Consider the following 8,259-nt stretch of genomic DNA (forward strand, 5'->3'; position numbering starts at 1 on the left):
CAGTGTAGCAGGTCTCTCTGCATATGTGGGTTCCCCAGAACTCAACCAAGCACAACAGATCAATTAACCAACACAAATGTGTTCTTTTTGCCACACCTCCACTCTCCAGTAATGAACCCTCAGATAAAGAGTAGGTGAACTGCTACTAAAGAGTTGTCCACACAGAGAACGATAACAATAACAACTAAAATGATTCTGACTCATTTATTAATTGAACAGCAGGATATTCAGACTGTGACTAATGATTATTTTCATTATGGATTCATCTGCTGATTATATTCTTATTCATGTCTGGTTATAATCTTCATTAACAGGAATTAATGGCAGATATTCATAATGCAGAATTCTTTGGTGTCTGTGGTATAAAGACACTGAACTGCTTTACTGTGAGACTAAAAGGGTTTTATTAAGACAGCAAGTAGGATGATTTTATGTATTTCATTCTATGTTCAGTGATTTTGAACTTGTGTCTTTACTTTTCTACAGGAACAGCTCGCCCAAATATAATGACATCATCTCTAAAAGGCTCTGATCCAATCAGGATCTCCCGCTGTCTACCAGCTGACACCAAAGAAAGAAGATTGGAACTATAAGAAGAATAACTCTTGGTGAAAAAGATCTACAAGACAAACAGAACCATTTTACTTGTTGGTGAAACAGGAGCAGGAAAATCTACTCTGATCAACGCTCTGGTCAACTACACCATGGGAGTGAAGTGGGAGGACGATATCTGGTTTCAGATCGTAGAGGACGAGAAGAGAAGTCAGTCAGAGAGTCAGACATCAGATGTGATCGTTTATGAGATCTTTGGTTTTGAGGTAAAACTCTGCCCTACTCTCTGACCATCATCGATACTCCTGGATACGGAGATACCAGAGGGACTGAACAAGATGTCATCATCAGTCAAAGATTATTCGACTTGTTCCGTTCAAAGGACGGGAGTCCATGAGATCAGTGTAGTGGGTCTGGTGCGAAAGCAACTGAGAATCGACTCAGTGACAGAGTGAGGTACATCTTTGATTCAGTGATGTCTCTGTTTGGAAAAGATATGGAGAAGTACATTGTTGCCCTCATCACTCACTCAGATGGTCTGACATTCGAAAATGCCCTCAAATCTCTAGAAGATGCAAATATTAAATGTGCTAAAGATAAAGACAATGAACCGGTTTATTTCCTCTTCAACAACCACCAGAACAAACAGAAAACAAAGAGAAACACAGCTGCTTTAAAAGTGCATGGAGCTTAACAACAGACGGAATGAGTCAATTCATTGGCTTCCTGAAGAAAACTGAACCTCAGAAGATGATAACAACCGTGGACATTCTGAATTCACGAATCAGACTGACAGCCTGCATCCAAAACCTGAAGAGAGAGTTGACTTTATTGAACTAAAACAGAAAGAAATCCAACAGACTGAGGAAGGTCTGAAGAAATATGAACAAGAGATGAAGAACAATGAGAAGTTCACTGTAGAAGCTAGATGAGGTCTACAAAGGTGAACAATCTCTCACTGGGAGTTGGGGGCTTGGTTGTTTTATGAAGGAGCTACCTGCTGTACAGTCTGTGAAGAGAACTGTCACTATCCTGGATGTACAATGGCCTGGTATCCAAAACACTGTGAGGTCATGAAAGATGGTCGCTGCACTTCATGTACCAGGAAGTGTCCTGTATCAGATCATGTGAAAGAAGAGTGGATCTATGTGAACAAGACAAGAAAAGTTCAGAAGACCTTAGAAGAACTGAAAGAGAAGTATGAAAAGAACAAGACAGAAAGTGAGAGCAGTTTGAGCCTTTTGGAAATTCTTCAGAAGGAAACAGAAGAACTTCAGAAAGATAAAGATCAGTTGTTGGAAGAGTCCTTCCAGTATGTTGTCAGACTGAAGCAGTCGCCCTGAATGCTGATTCACTGTCCACTCTTGTCCACTTGGACTTCCTGATTGAGAAGATGAAGGAGAAAGGGAGACACAGAGAAGGTCCAGAAACTGGAAGAGATGAAAGACGAAGTGGATAAAGATAAAGGAGCCCGGGCAGCGCTGAGTTACGGGTTCAGTAAACTAACAGCAGCTGGTAAAGCAGTTAAAGAGCTGATGAAGTAAGTTCCAGCGCCACTGTGGAGCTCTCGGTATGATGTCGTCCAGTACAACACTGCAGACTACAACCTTAATAATTATCATATTTACATTAATGCTCTCTGACAGTGTCAGTCAAACCTGAACATTATTGATCTGTTAATGTAGAATTTATGTCTGAGCTGTTGTATTGGACTGCATTAGATTTTACAGATGAAGTACCACTGAGTGCATATCTGCTAATTATTGTGCCTTGCATAAGCAGCACAATACTACTCTCTTCGGGCTTATTATTATTCTTCCGTACGCTTTTCGGCGCGCTATCAAACGTGCGGCTCGGGTGAGGGACATTAGTGCTATGACTTTTGTAAGCGTTTCGCCAAACTGTTTGCCGATAAATCGCCAAAAACCGGTCCAAAAAATGAATGGGTGTGTATTGCGAGAATCTCCAACTGCCAGAGTGCGTGACATCATCACTAGAGTGTGGGGAGAGAGAAAATTTGACAAAAAAATACATTTGTAAACTGCTCTCAAGACCACAAATGTCACTCTACAGACATAATTTATAGATAGAAACGTAGGTAAATCCGTTGGGGTCGCAGTGATACCACTGCTGAAGCTGTCAGACAAATAGTCTTGGCGGGAGACGCACTGATGCGCCGGCAACGCCCTCTCACGGCCCCATCTACTCCCATGTTAAAATGGAGAGGAGAAATCTTGAAAGGAGCTCGTTGAACCCTCTTCTCTCAATCTCCCAGGTCACATTTTTAACTTTAACCACTAAAACTCGGCAGTGCTATAGTCAACAAGATGACGACGCTCACGGTCTTTTCAGGTTTTCATTTCGGTCGTTCCTGCCATGGGTTCGACGGATTCATTTTAAATGTTTCTGTCTCTCTGAGGAGTTAGAACAGAGAGGAGCTGCTGCTGGGCTCCCTGATTGCTCACCAAAGCCTGCTCACACACACACACACACACACACACACACACACACACACACACACACACACACAGCTAGCTACAGAGAATGACAAGGCATTAATAAGCTAGCGCTAGCTGGCTAGCTAAAGATAATTAGCAGGCGGCTAACAAACAAACAATTTAAAGCTGAATGATTTTAATATTAACACAAAATAAGTTCAATACACCTTAAATATTTTACCCTACTATGAGCTGTTCCTTAATTTACATTAGCACTCCTTCAGGAGCATAACACAATTAAACACATTAACCAAAGCTAGCACTTAGCTAGCGATTAGCACTTAGCTAGCGATTAGCGGTTAGCTACCTAAAGGGAATTAGAATGTATTAATATGCTAGCTCTAGCTAGCTAGCTAAAGAGAATTAGAAGGTATTAGAAGGCTAATTAATTAAAAATGCTTTCCCTAGCTAGAGAGGACAAAGGATTACTGTGCTTAAATGTCACAAAAGACACTGAAATTAATTAATTAACCATCTATTTCAACTTGTTACACATGACACACAGTTACAGATTCAGTAATAAAACATGAAGTTAGATTTATTTTGACACTCAGACTGTTGTAACTGCACTATTGCTTTCAGGCTGAGGGGGTGGTGTTTCAAAATAAAAGTCTACATTGTTCATTGTATGTTAACAGGTAGAGGGTCTGTGGACACTTTTCTAAAACTTTAAAAACCTACACTGCCTATGACTGCACATTAAGAATAGTTTTCTTCTTAATTATGTATTATTTATTAATATGAATATTTTATTCATGTTATTGATAGCATTTTCTTATTATTGTTGTTATTATTATTACTATTATTATTATTATTATAACTACATATTTATTATTCCCATCATTGTGGTTATTACTTATTTAGTTACTTTTTACCTATTTTAATTAAACCATGACGTTTCCTGCATTATCCCAGGACAATATTATGCCAAACTCCATTTAAGAAATACCATATATTAACGATTTATTTGCGTTTACTTAAAAGCACATAACTGTAGAAACACAAGAAAAACTCATCATATCTCAACAGTCTTCTTGTTAATTCGGCATCAATATAATACATAAGTAGTCAACCTTTGGCCGACTTTGTCGTGTCAACTCCGGCTGCTATCACTTAGCACGTAGCTAAGCGCTAGCTTTGGTTAATGTATTTATGTGCTAGCTCTAGCTAACTAGCTATAGAGGATGACAGGTTACCACACATGTTATAGGGAGGATTACATGGCATTAATAGTGCTAGCGCTAGCGTGCTACAGAGCAAGACATGGTATTAACATACGGGCCAGAGCAAGGCACAATCAAAATCTCTTTAGGAATTTTCTAGTTAATATATGACAGTGTTATTAACCATTTACATATTTATATATTGTTAATGAATGTTGAGTAAGGTGTTGCCTTTTAAATGCTTTTCAATGTTTCTAATGATTCAATTTAGATTTTATTGGTTTACAGCTGTATTTCGGCTCGCTATGTAAACCCTCTGAAGTCTTTACAACACAGATATACTTTTTAGCAAACAGCTGCAACATTTTAGAAAGCCAACGCTTTTTTATTCAAATCAGTAGATATAAATATAATTTAGTTTTATTATATTTAATTCCATGTAGCTTTTACAAAAGATTTGGGATGTACGAGGAGGAATGGATAAACCTATAAATGAAATTAATCAATCTGCAATCTACTTTTTCAACAGGAAGAATAACACATCACTGTATAATGACATCATCTCTAAAAGTGCTCTGATCCAATCAGGATCTCCCACTGTCTACCAGCTGAAACCAAAGAAAGAGAAGATTGGAACTCTAGCCAGAATGACTCTTGGTGAAAAGATCTGAACAAGACAAACAGAACCATTTTTACTTCTTGGTGAAATACAGGAACAGGAAAATCTACTCTGATCAACGCCTGGTCAACTACACCATGGGAGTGGGAGGGAGGACGATGTCTGCTCTCAGATCGTAGAGGAGGAGAAGAGAAGTCAGTCAGAGAGTCAGACATCAGATGTGATTATTTATGAGATCTCTGGTTTGAAGGTAAACTCTGCCCTACTCTCTGACCATCATCGATACTCCTGGATACGGAGATACCTGATGGAATGAACATGATGATCATCAGTCAGAGATTATCAGACTTGTTCCGCCTGTGGACGGAGTCCATGAGATCAATGCAGTGGGGTGCTGAAATTGACTGAGAATCAACTCAGTGACAGAGTGAGGTACATCTTTGATTCAGTGATGTCTCTGTTTGGAAAAGATATGGAGAAGAACATTGTTGCCCTCATCACTCACTCAAATGGAAGATCACCTGAAAATACTCTGAAAACCCTCGAGGATGCAAACATTAAGTTTGCTAAAGATGAAAGAATCAGCCTGTTCTACTTCCTGTTTGATAACTGTCAGTATGAAGACAGGACAGAGGACACAGAATACTTTAAACATGCAGATACAATATCAACAGAAGGACTGAGAGACAGTTAACAGGCTTGAAAAACAAAACATCAAAACTTGAAGACAACTAGACAAAATAGACATCACAGTACCAAGCCGACAACAAAGAAGCATTAAAATACAGAAACAGAAACTTTCCACAAAGCTACCCATACATCCTGTCAGAAGAACTATCATTATCCATGTATCCAGAGAGCCATCAGAGTGTTTGAAGATGGAAGAGGCCACTGCACTTCAGTGTAAGGTCCTGAATCAGATCATGTGACAGAAAAGAAGATCTTCCATAAAAAAGTAGACTGAAGACCCTGAAAGATGTGAATATAAGGAAAGAGTTAAACTGAAACGCGGGAGAAAAAAAAATGGATCACCCTGATTGTTAATAACAATACAGGGGACAAGAGTCGCCAGAAGGTCCAGAAACCGGAAGAGATGAAAATGACTACTAATTCCTGTCAATCAATGAACTGTCTGATAGTTTCAGCTGTTCTTGCTTATTTTCAGATGTTTAGTGTAAAAATATGAGTTTGTAAAGTAAGTGAAGCTTTTCTCTGCCATGTAAACAACTGGGACACAGCTAACAGCTCTGCCTTTAAAATGGAGTGAGGACGCACCCCTGGTGGTTAATGTGGGGTACAACAGCTCCCTCCCCTCCCTATATCACAGACTAAACACAGGGGGGTCCTGTTGTTTTCTGCTTTCTGAGGGATATTCCTCTTATTATCATGTGTTCTTCAGTATGATTATGCTTTTGCTGCTATGAATAGATGTGTCTGATATATCCACCATGATATCACAATGTTTAAGCTGTTGGGAAACTAAATCCAAGTCAACTCATTATAAAGGGAGTTGATCCTGGAGGGGGTTGATACTGTACCCTCTCCTGTGTCTTCTGTCAGCGGGATGTTTGTGTGGTGCACTTTAAGTGAGGAGAAAGGAAGAGAAGAGAAAGGTCCAATAACACGTGCAGTGAACTCATGAACATCCTGCTGTTGGCTCCAGTTAATGTGTGTGTTATCTCAAAGTGCTCCAAGAACTGAGGACAGACTGCCTCTCCTCACTCACATCTGTGTACTGCTGACGTATGGCTCTCGCTTGCAACCATTAAAGATCCACTGGAGAATCTGAACATTGTGTCAGCGTTAGTTTTCACTTACACCACATTTTCTTTACTTTCTCTGAGTATTTAAGCTTTTTCTAAAGTGCTTTTCAATGGGTACGATGGTTGAGATTTATTGTTGAAGTCTCAGTAAACGTCTCACTGCTATATAATATATAGAGAGTAACTCTTTATCAGGGTTGGAGGATTACTTTTAAAATGTAATCTGATACTGTTACTGATTACCTGTTCAAATAGTTGGTAAAATGCAATATGCAAATAAAGAGAAAATAAATATCAATAAGAAGTATCGATGTATCCTATAAGAGAACAGAACAATTTAATGAAAAGAAAATAGGAACCAGTATTTTATCATCAACAGTTTGTCCTCTGCTCAGAGTATTTTAAAAAGAAAAAACTGACGTATTTTTAATATTGTTGTAATAGTCCATATTTTAATACATGTAACTGTAATCTGATTACAATGTTTTTTTATCCTGATTACTGAGTCACATGTAATCTGAGGAACATATTCTGAGTTATTTGGACAGCATTGTAGTTTGTTACATAAGAACAGACCATATTTATTAAGTGTTATTAAAGGACAATGAGTATTATTGTGGTTCCACCTTATAATGTTCATACTGAGAAAGATTATTAAGATCATAATTCATGTCCAACAACTTCTTCACTGACAATCAACCAGCAGTCATTAGGAGGTTATTGAGGGAAAACTCTTAATAAAAGGCCTAGTAGTTGTAGAATATGCAGAATAATGCATTTATATGTGACTTAAAATAACTAATAAAGAGCTAATATTACCAAATATGCATTCTAATAAACTAGTTAATATTAACTAGCTAGTTATAGTATGAATATATTTCTTGATTTTAAGGGGTTTAAGAAACCAAATTTTCCAAAAAAAAGGAGCCTATTAAGTATTTATGATTATTAATAACAAAAATAAATAATTCCAGATATAGAAGTGATTGAAAAGATCAGGAAAACTCTTGATCAATATTAACAGGAAATAATCTGCTAGAAATTCATCCTAATCTCTGGTTTTACACTCATACATTAGAATATTAAAATATACTGTGAAATATTCCTACAGCGCTGCCACCTACTGTCCTTAGGTGAAAACACACCTCACAGGAAGTTATGCAGCTCCTTCAGTTGAAAGGTTCAACAATTTACCAAAAATAAAACACATTAAACCCACCAAGAAATGTGACCATACATTCTGTGTGCGTATCGCGTCACGTGTGAACAGTCACAGTTAATAACATAAGATCAATAATCCCATCGGCTGTGACTAATTCCTGGATTTATTCCCCATATTATGGTTTTAGTTTCCCACTATTGCTTCATCTCAGGTGAGTAAAAATAAAATATAAATAATATTATTAGTTATCAACATTTAAAGTTCAAATCTAAACAAAATCAAACTCTCACCTTTCTTCAACTAAAGTTCTGTTAACTTTGTCTTCTTTTAATTGTGAAATGCACTGCTGGGTTTAATATGTATGGAAGCTTATTTCTGCCAATGTGATGAAAAAAGAAGAATCTAAGTCATTATAATGAGAAACTTCCCTCAAATGATGAATTTATCTCAAAATAATAACTTAGCAAAGTTTTATTATAATGACTTAGATTATTCTTTCTCC

The 8,259-nt window shown here is 37.6% G+C and overlaps 1 pseudogene; it reads left to right on the plus strand.

Moving 5' to 3' along the window:
• The first annotated feature begins 336 nt into the window (after positions 1 to 336).
• Positions 337 to 5,443, plus strand: LOC127360816 (uncharacterized; annotated as a pseudogene).
• Positions 5,444 to 8,259: the final 2,816 nt, after the last annotated feature.

Source organism: Dicentrarchus labrax, unplaced genomic scaffold (assembly GCF_905237075.1).
Source record: "Dicentrarchus labrax unplaced genomic scaffold, dlabrax2021, whole genome shotgun sequence".
Lineage (NCBI taxonomy): Eukaryota > Metazoa > Chordata > Actinopteri > Moronidae > Dicentrarchus > Dicentrarchus labrax.